This window comes from Camellia sinensis, unplaced genomic scaffold (assembly GCF_055761805.1).
Source record: "Camellia sinensis isolate YWXY unplaced genomic scaffold, ASM5576180v1 Unanchor1, whole genome shotgun sequence".
Classification (NCBI taxonomy): domain Eukaryota; kingdom Viridiplantae; phylum Streptophyta; class Magnoliopsida; order Ericales; family Theaceae; genus Camellia; species Camellia sinensis.
Window position 1 is genome coordinate 11,180,924 of NW_028128987.1, and position 13,876 is coordinate 11,194,799.

A 13,876-nucleotide genomic window follows, 5' to 3' on the forward strand; every position below is an offset into this window, starting at 1 on the left:
TAAAATCAAGCCACAAATTATGCAACCATAAATCATGAGATTCTATCGTCAATGTGTTTTTATCTTCGACACTCACACACACAAACCCCCCACCCCCACCCCAAGTTGGATCATGAAATTGTTGAAGTGTCAAACTTGAACTCGGAAATTAAATTATTGCCGGAAAATGGTTGTTTAAGTTTGCACAAAATGACACATTATGCAAATTCACCAAGTATGCAGCCATACTAAATTATTGGTAGTGCGACTTTGCTGAAAAATGCACGAAATGACACATCATGTAAAAATGGGTCATGATAATGACACCCTCTCAGTGAAATTTTGGGAGAAGACGAATCAAACATCTTGCAAACATGTAAGTGTGCAGAGAATGAGCAATATGCAAACACATCAGGCACGAAATGAACATTGTGCAAATGGTGGTAAGTCAATCTTCCTCTAAATGACAAATAGGGCAAGATATGTGCACAAAATTAGTATCATGCAATCATAAGAAAATGATGCAAGAAATAAGACATCTTGCTAATGGAATGCATCTATGGATTGAAAGAAAATGTGACACCATGGGCCAACGAGAAATGGCATTAAGGGCCAATAGGGAATGGCACTTTGGTCCTATGGGAATGCCATTATGTGCCAGGGGACTTTGGCTTTGAAATATTTTTTTGGTAGCATTTTGTTGCAAATGAACTGAACAGTAGCAAAAACAATGCATGGTTTGTTGTGGACGGGAGAGACCATGACATAAGAGACCATATGAAAGAAACGATACTAAAAACGTTGTATTACTACTTAAAAGGAGGCAGAATCAATAGATAGTTAAAAGTGGATGCAAATGAGTCATAAGTAGTTGGGAATGGTCTGATGTGAGAGGAAGACAAGTGCCACCAACCCAAGTAGGAGTTTCTCGCTACTAAGGTTCCATCAATCTTGGCTTATGTCCACACATAAAGCCACAGTGGGCTACATGATTGTATTACTACTTGAAAGGAGGGTAAAACCAATAGACAGTTAAAAGTGGATGCAAATGAGTTATAAGTTGGGAATGTTCTCATGTGAAAGGAAGACAAATGTCACCCAAGTAGGAGTTTCTTGCTACTAAGGCTCGATCAATCTTGGCTCATGTCCACACATAAAGCCACAGTGGGCTACATCTTATATTCACTCTTGAATGATCTGTTTACATCAATAACACGTATATATAGGGGTGAATTACAATCGCATCCGGTAATCTTAGTATTTTATGGCCCAAAGAACTTACTGTTTAAAGCTTAAAGATGGAATTGAAATCTTATTAGAAAGAGAGAGGAGTTTTTGCAGTAGGAAGTCAGATCTCTTGATATACAAGTGCTAGTGTTCTTAATGTTGTTAATAGGGTAATTTTTTGTTTAACATTTTTATTGGTGTTTCATATTTTAAGCTAATTTTAAAACTTGACCTTCATTATCTACATGATTGTTGCTTTTCTGCACTTGGTTTTGCAGCAAGCTTTGACTCTGGTTTTTGTGGAGACGAAGAAAGGAGCTGATTCACTGGAACATTGGTTGTGTATGAATGGGTTTCCTGCTACTACCATTCATGGTGACAGAACACAGCAGGTAAAGTTGTTTTAAGCATTATCTTTTGCTGGGGTATTTATTATGATATTGGTGGTGTATATTTTGGACAAATCACAAAAGTAACTCATTCAGTTATAATTAAAAAAAGAAGAGAAAAGCTTGTGGATAGCACTGTAAGCAGATTGTGGAAGAGCAGAGGAAGTTTGATGGTGTTGAAGATTTGTACTGTGAGAGTCCCTTCCAGTCAGATTGTGGAAGAATGCAGCCGATCCCTTAGCCGTGGGTTGCAACTGTAAGCACACCAGAGGAAGAGCAGAGGAAGTTTGATGGTGTTGAAGATACAGCCTTTCAACTTCTCAACTTTCAATTTTATTTGATTTCATTTTTTTGAACCGACTACATTTTCTTCTCAGCCTTTCAACTTCCTGTACAGTTGCCTCGGTGTGCTTAAAATTTACAACTCTATCTATATAAAGTTTAAACTTTATCAGCCTTTCAACTTAGAGGATATTAAAATATTAAAATAAAATCTTTACGTATGCAAAGATTTTAATAAAGTTTAAAATTTACAACTCTATCTATATAAAGTTTAAACTTTTTGAAAGTCTACATCTATATCCTCGAAAAGTCAAATTAAAAAAATATTAAACTTTATCCATTGGGGAAAATTTACTTTAGCATATCAACTTTTCAGCCTTTCAACTTCTCAGCTTCCAAAACTACCACTAAGTTGATGTTAAAAAAATTTATTTTTTATAATGGCAAACATAATTTAAATATAATTTTTAAAATTTTTTTTTTTAATTTAAATTACAATAAAATATTAAATAGAATAAAAATAAATTTCTTACAAAATAAAAGTATTTGAATAAAAAAAAAGTAACAAGGAAATTTAATATGGTATTTTTATTTAATCTGAAAATAATTTTCGATGAATAATAAATTATCACCTATAACCCTTTTCTTTTTTTAAAAAATAAAAAAGTTTAATGAACTATCACTTTTAATAAAAAAGAAAAGAAAAATTAAGGTTTCTTTCTAATTTATTTTAACAAAAGTAACTTTTTAACAATTTGAGCCAAATATTTCTTTATTCTTTATTTTAATTTCTTTAATTGATAATTGAGATAAATAAAAAAAAATCTAATAAAATTCACCATGTTTAGTAAATACTAAAAAATTTATGTTTTGTTCTTTTTTTTTTTAAAAAAATTATATTAAAAAATATTATTGTTCAAGTCCTTATAATTTAGAAGGATATAATTTTTTTTTATAAAATTTAAAACAAAAAAAAAATTAATAGCGATTAATAATTTGAACACATGTATTTAACACAAATTATATTTAGACCAATAATATTATGACACATGTAAATATTAAACTAATTCTAATCGTAGTAATATAATTTGAAGAAGAATTCACATTTGAAATTTTATTTTATAATTTAATAAAGGATTCAAAATTTAAGGAATGAATATTGATCTCATTCCAATTATAGTAACATAATTTAAGTAAGAATCCAAATTTGAAATTTTGTTTTCAGAATATAAAATTAATTTATAAACCAATCATATTGTAACACGTATTAACAAAAAATTAAACAAAATAAAAAAAAATGAAAAAAAGGAATTGCAACTTTCAACTTTAATGAAATGACAATATTTTGAAATTATAATAGTATATAGATAAATCATGGAATATATCATTATTTAAAACTTATGTATTATGGGATAAAAAATAAAAAATTTAGAAATTTAGATTGGAATATTGAAGCTCCCACAGACCTTGGGGGTTAAAAACCTCCTTTTGCTTAACACGGAATAATTATAAATATTTATATTTGTATTAGATTTTTTTTAATATATAAATTATGTTTTTTAAGATTTTTTATAAAAATAATTTAACAATCTTATCACTAAGTATATTGTATGAGAGAAGTTAAAAAGGATACTGCAGTAACTATACACGGATTGTATCTATAATTATTTGTATGAGGGGATTTCAAATGCTGATCAGGGGATTGTATCAATAAATGCAGGCATGTGGAAAAACATGTGGATTGAAAAAAGTTAATAAATGTTGATCAGGGAATTTTGACCAAATCAATAAATGTTGAGTTTTTCTTTTTTTAATAAAACATATAAAAAATTTAGATTCAGATATTGAAACTCCCACGAGCCTTGGGGGTTAAAAATCCCTTTTTGCTTAATATATAGTATAGATATAGATAGATAGATAGATATAGATATAGATAATATAATATAGATAGATAGATGTGTTGAAATTTTCAAGGAATTTTCAAGGATATAATTTTTTTTATAAAATTTAAAACAAAAAAAAAAAATTAATAGCGATTAATAATTTGAACACATGTATTTAACACAAATTATATTTAGACCAATAATATTATGACACATGTAAATATTGAACTAATTCTAATCGTAGTAATATAATTTGAAGAAGAATTCACATTTGAAATTTTATTTTATAATTTAATAAAGGATTCAAAATTTAAGGAATGAATATTGATCTCATTCCAATTATAGTAACATAATTTAAGTAAGAATCCAAATTTGAAATTTTGTTTTCAGAATATAAAATTAATTTATAAACCAATCATATTGTAACACGTATTAACTAAAAATTAAACAAAATAAAAAAAAATGAAAAAAAGGAATTGCAACTTTCAACCTTAATGAAATGACAATATTTTGAAATTATAATAGTATAAAGATAAATCATGGAATATATCATTATTTAAAACTTATGTATTATGGGATAAAAAATAAAAAATCTAGAAAATTTAGATTGGAATATTGAAGCTCCCACAGACCTTAGGGGTGAAAAACCTCCTTTTGCTTAACACGGAATAATTATAAATATTTATATTTGTATTAGATTTTTTTTAATATATAAATTATGTTTTTTAAGATTTTTTATAAAAATGATTTAACAATCTTATTACTAAGCATAGTGTATGAGAGAAGTTAAAAAGGGTACTGCAGTAACTATGCACGGATTGTATCTATAATTATTTGTATGGGGGGATTTCAAATGCTGATCAGGGGATTGTATCAATAAATGCAAGCATGTGGAAAAACATGTGGATTGAAAAAAGTTAATAAATGTTGATCAGGGAATTTTGACCAAATCAATAAATGTTGAGTTTTTCTTTTTTTAATAAAACATATAAAAAATTTAGATTCGGATATTGAAACTCCCACGAGCCTTGGGGGTTAAAAATCCCTTTTTGCTTAATATATAGTATAGACATAGATAGATAGATAGATAGATATAGACATAGATAATATAATATAGATAGATAGATGTGTTGAAATTTTCAAGGAATTTTCAAGGATATAATTTTTTTTTATAAAATTTAAAACAAAAAAAAAATAATAGCGATTAATAATTTGAACACATGTATTTAACACAAATTATATTTAGACCAATAATATTATGACACATGTAAATATTCAACTAATTCTAATCGTAGTAATATAATTTGAAGAAGAATTCACATTTGAAATTTTATTTTATAATTTAATAAAGGATTCAAAATTTAAGGAATGAATATTGATCTCATTCCAATTATAGTAACATAATTTAAGTAAGAATCCAAATTTGAAATTTTGTTTTCAGAATATAAAATTAATTTATAAACCAATCATATTGTAACACGTATTAACAAAAAATTAAACAAAATAAAAAAAAATAAAAAAAAAGGAATTGCAACTTTCAACCTTAATGAAATGACAATATTTTGAAATTATAATAGTATATAGATAAATCATGGAATATATCATTATTTAAAACTTATGTATTATGGGATAAAAAATAAAAAATATAGAAAATTTAGATTGGAATATTGAAGCTCCCACAGACCTTAGGGGTTAAAAACCTCCTTTTGCTTAGCACGAAATAATTATAAATATTTATATTTGTATTAGATTTTTTTTAATATATAAATTATGTTTTTTAAGATTTTTTATAAAAATAATTTAACAATCTTATCACTAAGAATAGTGTATGAGAGAAGTTAAAAAGGGTACTGCAGTAACTATACACGGATTGTATGAGGGGATTTCAAATGCTGATCAGGGGATTGTATCAATAAATGCAGGCATGTGGAAAAACATGTGGATTGAAAAAAGTTAATAAATGTTGATCAGGGGATTTTGACCAAATCAATAAATGTTGAGTTTTTCTTTCTTTAATAAAAAATATAAAAAATTTAGATTCGGATATTGAAACTCCCACGGGCTTTGGGGGTTAAAAATCCCTTTTTGCTTAATATATAGATATAGATATAGATAATATAATATAGATAGATAGATGTGTTGAAATTTTCAAGGAATTTTGTTTATGCTAGTTTTTAATGCATTAAAGTTTAATTATGAGGGGGGTTTTGACCAAATCTCCCAAAAGGTATGGGGATTGGGAGAAATTAATAAATGCTGAGATTTTTTTTTAAATCAAAAAATTAAAAAATTAGGATTGGGATATTGGAGCTCCCACAAGCCTTGGGGGTTAAAACCCCCTTTTATTGATTGGGAGAAATTAATAAATGCTGAGTTTTTTTTTTTAAATCAAAAAATTAGAAAATTAGGATTGGGATATTGGAGCTCCCACAAGCCTTGGGGGTTAAAACCCCCTTTTGCTTAATATATAGTATAGATTAGCATATCACCCGTGCTATGCACGGATTGTGTTTACAATTATCTATATATGTGAATTGCGATTTTTAAATGTTTTTTTTTTCTTTTGTTTAAATTTCTTCTTTTTTTCCTTTTTTATATTATATTAATGTTTAATATTTTGATAATAATCATATGTGTTAGACTTTTCAAGGAATTAAATGTCTTTTTTTTATTATTATATAATATTAAAGTTTAATATTTTGATAATAATCATATGTGTTGGACTTTTCAAGAAATTTGTTTTATGCTTGTTCTTAATGCATTAAAGTGCTATTATGAGAGATAATAATCATATGTGTTGAGACTTTTCAAGGAATTCATGTGTTAGATTTCAAAGAATTTTTTATGTTTGTTCTTAATGCATTAAAGAGTTATTATGAGGGTAAGACTTGGGGGTTGAGAGAAGTTAATAAATGCTAAGGTTTTTTTTTTTTAAATAAAAAAATCAGGAAATTTAGATTGGGAAATTGGAGCTCCCACATGGCTTGGGGTTAAAAACCTCATTTTGCTTAATATATAGGATGGATGGATAGATAGATAGATAGATAGATAGCTATAGACATTTTTTTTAGGGATTTAAAAAGTAAAAAAAAAATTTATAATATTAAAAAATGTTCACTAAAAAAATATAGATTAAAAATTAAAAATTAATTATTGAAAACTCAATATTAAACAAGGTAATGTTTTCTATTAATTTTGAAAATTAAAAAATGATTATTAATTTTTCCTCTGTTTTTTTTCTCACAATTTTTTTTTTTTTTTTTTTTTTTGGTGGAGAAGGGTTTTGACCTGCGATTTTTCTAAAATGAGTCTTCTAGACGGAAAGGGTAGAATTGGTTCAGACAATGAGAAAAAGTGCTTATGCAAGGGGCGCCTTCACTATGAGAAAGAATAGTCGGTTTTGCATAGGGTGCCTTTTTGGATAATAGCTTCAATACTGGCATGCATGAAGGGCTTAAGTGTGAGACATATGAGAGGGGCTTTAGTGCGAAAATAAAAGAAATGGTTTACAGAGTGTCTTCTTGCTTCACGACATCAATACTTGTGAGAGAGGAGTAGGCTCAAGTGTGAGAGAGAAATGAGGGTTTCTAGGAAGTGTCTTCTTGGGTTGCGACTTGAGTGCTCGTGCACATGAAAATGAGTGATAAGGGTCAGAGTGTGTCTCTTGGGGTGACGGTTTCAGTGCTCTGAAACACAAAACCATAGCATTTTAATAAAGAGAAATAATTAGTGATAAAATATTTTTGTCTCCTTAAATACAAGAACAAAGAATTTATTATTTGTGACGAAATATTTTTTTCTTCCACAACATAACCTTATAAGACGAAAAATATATTCATCGCGCAATCAATCAGAATTTATTAGTGACGAAATATTTTCATCTCCCACAACTTATTCTTCCAAGACAAAAATATATTTGTTGCCCATTTAATAGAAAGATGAAACGGCATCGTTTGCATGATGGAATGTTTATTGGTGATGAAATATTTTCGTCTTCCATAACTTATCATTCCTAGACAAAAATATATTTGTCGCCTAATAAATGGAAATATGCAACGACAGTGTTTAATAGGTAGGGAATTTATTGGTAATGAATTACGTTCGTCGCAAAAAATATATATATTTTGTGACAAAATGTTCATCTCCAATGAGCTAAAATAATTTGCGCCAATGCAAATGAAATTGGAGCCTGAATTTTGCAGACGAAATTTTTTTTCGTCTCCTATACGTTTGAGAAAAATTAAAACAAACGACAAAATTAATATTTTGTCATCTTTGGATTAAATTTTAAGTCACCAAATTTTGTCACAATAGCCTAAATTTCTTGTATTTTGTTTCCTTGTTTAATTATTATTATTATTATTTTGTTTTTGTGGAGAGGGGTTTACTGTGAGAAAGAATAGTAGCTTTGCACAAAATGTTTTCTTGGATAACAATGTTTGCATGCACAAACGGCTTAAATGTGAGAGAGAATAGAGAAACTTCAGTGCGAAATAGAAGAGATGGTTTTCTCGAGTCACAACTTCAATACTTATGAGAGAGGAGACTCAAGTGCGAGACAGAAATGAGGATTTGTAGAGGGTGTCTTTTCGGGTCACGACTTTAGTATTTGTCTATGTGTGAAAGTAAGTGATTAAGGTAAGAGCGTCTCTTAGTTTCTGACGACATTTTAATAAAGAGAAATAATTAGTGAGAAAATATTTTCATCTCAAACTCATATGTTCGTTGCCTAATCAACAAAAATACAAAAACAATGTTGTGTGGGGATGGAGAATTTATTGGTGATGAAATATTTTCGTTTCCTTTAACTTAACCTTATGAGACGAAAATATATTTGTCGCACAATCAATCAAAATGCAACACGACACATGGAGAATTTATTAGTAACGAAATATTTTCGTCTCCCAAAACATATCCTTCCGAGACAAAAATATATTTGTCGCCTAATTAACAGAAAGATAAAACGAGCATGAAGGGTTTATTGGTGATGAAATTTTTTCGTCTTCCATAACTTATCCTTCCCAGACAAAAAATATATTTTTCACCAAATAAATAAAAAAATGAAACAACATCGTCTAATAAGTTTGGAATTTATTGGTGACGAATTCCTTTTGTCGCAAAAAACTTTAAATTTTGTGACAAAAATGTTCGTCTCCAATGAGCTAAAATAATTGGCGCCAACAAGAAAAAAAATTGGTGCCTCTTTTTTTTTTCTGACAAATTTATTTTTTCGTCTCCTATAGTTTTGAAAACAATTAAAAGAAACAACAAAAGTAATATTTGGTCATGTTTGGGTTACATTCTAAAACGAAAATAAATTTTATCACCAAGTTTTAAAAATTAATTATTGAAAACTCCATATTAAACAAGGTAATGTTTCTATTAATTTTGAAAATTACAAATTTTTTATTATTTGTTTCTCTGTATTTTTTCTCACAAAAAAAAAAAGCTACATTAATTATCTTTTTTTTTTTTTTTTGGTTGGAGAGAGGTTTTGACCTTCGATTTTTTTGAAATGGGTGTTCTAGACGGAAAGGGTAGAGTTGGTTCATACAATGAGAAAAAGTGCTTGCGTGCAGGAGGGGCCTTCACTGTGAGAAAGAATAGTGGGTTTGCATAGGTGCCTTCTTGGATAATAGCTTCAATGTTGGCATGCACGAAGGGCTTAAGTGTGAGACAGAAGAGATAGGCTTTAGCGCAAAATAGAAGAAATAATTTACAGAGTGTCTTCTTGAGTCACGACTGCAATACTTGTGAGAGAGGAGTAGACTCAAGTGTGAGAGAGAAATGAGGGTTTGTAGAAAGTGTTTTCTTGGGTCACGACTTCAAGGTCCTTGTACATGAAAATGAGTGATAAGCATCAGAGTGTATCTCTTGGGATCACAATTCCAATGCTTTGAAACACAAAACCACGGCATTTTAATAAAGAAAAATGATTAGTGATAAAATATTTTTGTATCCTTCAATACCAGAACAAAGAATTTACTATTGGTGATGAAATATTTTTGTCTTCAACAACTTAACCTTATGAGACGAAAAATATATTCGTCACGCAATCAATTAGAATTTATTAGTGACGAAATATTTTCGTCTCCCACAACATATTCTTCTGAAACAAAAATATATTTGTCACCTATTTAATAGAAAGATGAAATGACATTGTCTGCATGATGGAGTGTTTATTGGTGACGAAATATTTTTGTCTTTCATAACTTATCCTTCGCAGACAAAAATATATTTGTCGCCTAATAAATGGAAATATGCAACGACATCGTTTAATAGGTATGGAATTTATTGGCGATGAATTACGTTCGTCACAAAAAAAATTATATTTTGTGACAAAAATGTTTGTCTCCAATGAGTTAAAATAATTCGCGCCAATGCAAATGAAATTGGCGCCTCATTTTTGCACACGAAATTTTGTTTTCGTCTCCTATACTTTTGAGAAAAATTAAAACAAACGACAAAATTAATATTTCGTCATCTTTGGGTTAAATTTTAAGACAAAAAAAATTTTGTCACCAAATTTTGTCACAATAGCCTAGATTTCTTGTATTTTTTGTTGATTTTAAGCATTTGGTGACGAAATTTGGTTTTCCTCTCTAAAAATAATACATTTGGAGACGAAATTATTTCCTCTCTAAAATTTTTTACAATGGTGACGACAAATTTCGTCTCCAAAATGGCGCCAAATCTTCCACCAAATTTTCCAAAGGCGGGAAATTGTTTTCTGACAAAAAATAAAATTTAGAGATGAATAAAATTTTCGTCACCTATTGTTTTATTTGATTTTAAGCATTTGGTGATGAAATTTGGTTTTCGTCTCTGAAAATAATATAATTGGAGGCGAAATCTTATTTTCATCACTAAAACATGCATATTTGGAGACTAAATATTTTTTCGTCACGCGTTTTCGTCACCATAGACCTTTTTTGTTATAGTGAGGGGTCCTTTGATCTCCTTCGCACCCACCTGAGTTGCTCAATATAGCATCCTGTACAAGCATGCCAAAGCCGCGGCGCCCCAGCTGTACTGCCCGATCGCGTCAATGTCTCTCAACAGTGGCAAGTACATCAGCTTGAGCAGGTTCTGTGACTTATCAGGGAGAAGTACCCCCCCAATAAGCCACAGAATATATGCTCGGGCATGCTGATGTACTAACTCATCTGGCGCATGATCTGGAAGGTGGCCTTGAAACTGCTTGGACAGCCACCTCACCCTCAGTCTACCAGCCTGCAAGTTTGCAGGTGTGGGTGCTACTCCCAGTAGCTCAGCACATAGGACTATCCACTGGTCCCTCGTCAATGGTGGGTCAGGTCCAGTGACTGCTAGCCCATCAATCCGTAGACCATATAGGACAGATATGTCTTGCAATGTGACGGTGGCCTCCTCGATCGGAAAATGAAATGTATGAGTCTCTGTGCGCCACCTCTCGATGAGAGCAGTGATGAGTGTGTGGTCCAGTCTAATATGGCCTATATGATAGACACCATAGAAACCCGCGCGTAGTAGACACTGCAAGACTCTATGGTCCAATGGATGCTCCCACAGTCTGGAATCTCCTCGCTGGCATGTCACTACGGTGCGTGCCTCGTCCTGCATAACAGAAAGACTAGTTTAAATTATAGCATTATCACGTAATATAAAACAAAATGCAGGGTAGTTTCATTGTAAGCGTAAAGTCCAACAAACGTTATTGCATACCGGATCCTCCCATATACTGTCAGCCCAATGTGGATGACTGAAAAGTGGTACCTCATCAGGTAGATGTGCCATGAAACCTGTACAAGTGAAATACTAGATCATAATAATAAAAGTCTCATTTAATCATAACATGAAAACTGTAATTATTCCATAAATTACGATTTGTAAAAGAAAAGTTTTTTGCACTGCTATTTACAAATTTATATTTGTGTGACACCATATATGGAAGCAATTCACTAAAATATAAATAATTTTTATTTACAAAAACTGTATTGGTGAGCATGTAATTTAACTATAACAATTAAACTCAAATTATTCCATACATGACGACTTAAAAAACAAATGTGGTCGATTATTTTAAAATTCTCAATTTGTGTGCCACTAACATAGAAATAATTCACTAAAATCTAAATTTATCAATTTATGTGCCATTAAATATGATAAGCAATTCAACAAAACCTATCGTTATGTATGCTATAACTAATATAGAAATCTTTTACAAAATCATTTAAGGGTCTCAGTTACATAAGCTTAATAATGACCAGTAACAAGTAGATAGTTTTCATACATAAATATTTGCGAAAAAATTGAATAAGAATTTTTTGTTCAATAAGAGGTTGCTAATTACATTCATGGCATATTTTACAAAACTTCATTATTGATTTTGTAATGGTAAAAGTTCCAATCAAGTATAAAATTTGTAAATTACGTAGATCTGAGTCATAAATTGTAAATGTCAAAAATGCTTGTAGCATTCGAAAATATTAAATTTATTCATAAATAATAAATTTTAAAATGGTAGAAGAACTATGTGATTTTCACTAAAATTTTGTAATAGACATTTTCAATCAAGTAGAGAATAAAAAACATAGGCCTATGTGGTATAGTTAAATATTTTTGTATACATATTTAGTTTAATTTATTTGTTTAGTATGTTAGTTGTAAATTTTTTTCAAGGAAATCAAACAATTACAATATATAAAGAATAAAAAAATAGGAATGATCTATTACAAATAAAAAATGATCTATTTAAATGTACGATCTCGTTTACAAATAATGAATTACAAAATAAATAATTAAATGATCTATTACAAATAAAGAATTAAAAAATGATCTATTACAATATGTAAGTATTACATAGTTTTCATCGACCAAGTCGCGTCGGACATGTTCGCCTGTCATGACCCGTCTGCTGGCACTCACTGCAACGAGCTGTCAAACGCCTATCTGATATATCCATCTTATTTGGAATACAAGACATAGATGTACGGCCCCATTTTACTTCTCGCAGACAAAGCACATTAGGCATTAAGGTCCACTGCGGATCATCCAAAAAATCTTGATGCGGTATTGGATTGAATTTTGTTTCCCAAACCCTCATGTATGTAGGAAGCCTATATACTGGATCAACGTACTCGAATGGATTGTCACCACATTCAGGCATTATAGCAAGCATATGGGAACATGGATAGTGTCTTATCTCATATTTCCCATAACTACACGTGGGTTGATTCATCCGCACAATTTGTGTATTGCGACCTCGTCCATGGCGAAAAGATGTTTGCACCTCAAATACGCGGCGTGGCCTATCAGAAAATTGTAATATAAAATAATCAAGTTCATGTTTTAAGGTGTGCTTAACTTCACAACATAATAACAACAATTTAGTTTATATTGCAAACTAACCTGTCATACGATATCAACTTGAAAGTATTTGCCCTTGCGATGCCATCCTCAATACTTTTTTGCATCTCTCTAGGGTATTGGAACTCATTTCGTACATCTATTTCAGTTTCGGCTCCCATTTTGTCAAAATATTTTACGAGCCGCCGAAATGTAAATTCTACCATAGCTAAGATAGGTAAGTTCCTTACACCTTTCAAGACGCTATTGAAGCACTCTGCATCGTTGCTGGTCAATACCCCCCACCGATATCCACCGTAATACGAAAGGGCCCACTCCACAGGATTCATCTTGTGAACCAATTGATGGCATCTTGGTCAATAGCCTGTATCTGTTGTAAGTAACCATTACACTTTCGTCGTTGATGAGCACTCCCTGCTTTCCATAGAAGTTGTTTCGGCTTCTTATTTTTGAACCTAGTGTTAAAGTTATTACAAACATGTCGAAGGCAGTGCGGATGATATCCAACAAATTGGAGCGAGGGATTTAGCCAATGCCACCTCACAGCAGCTAAAATACTCTCAGCTCAATCAGATATGAAAGTCACTCTCTGTCGGTCTATGATAATATGTTCCTTGATATTTGAAATGAAGAACGACCAAGACTCCAAACTCTCCCTGTCGACAACAGCGAATGCAAGCGGTAATACTTTGCTATTGGCAGTGACAATCATTGTTACAAGCAACACATCAGTGTATTTCCCGTATAAGAATGTACCATCTATGGTTA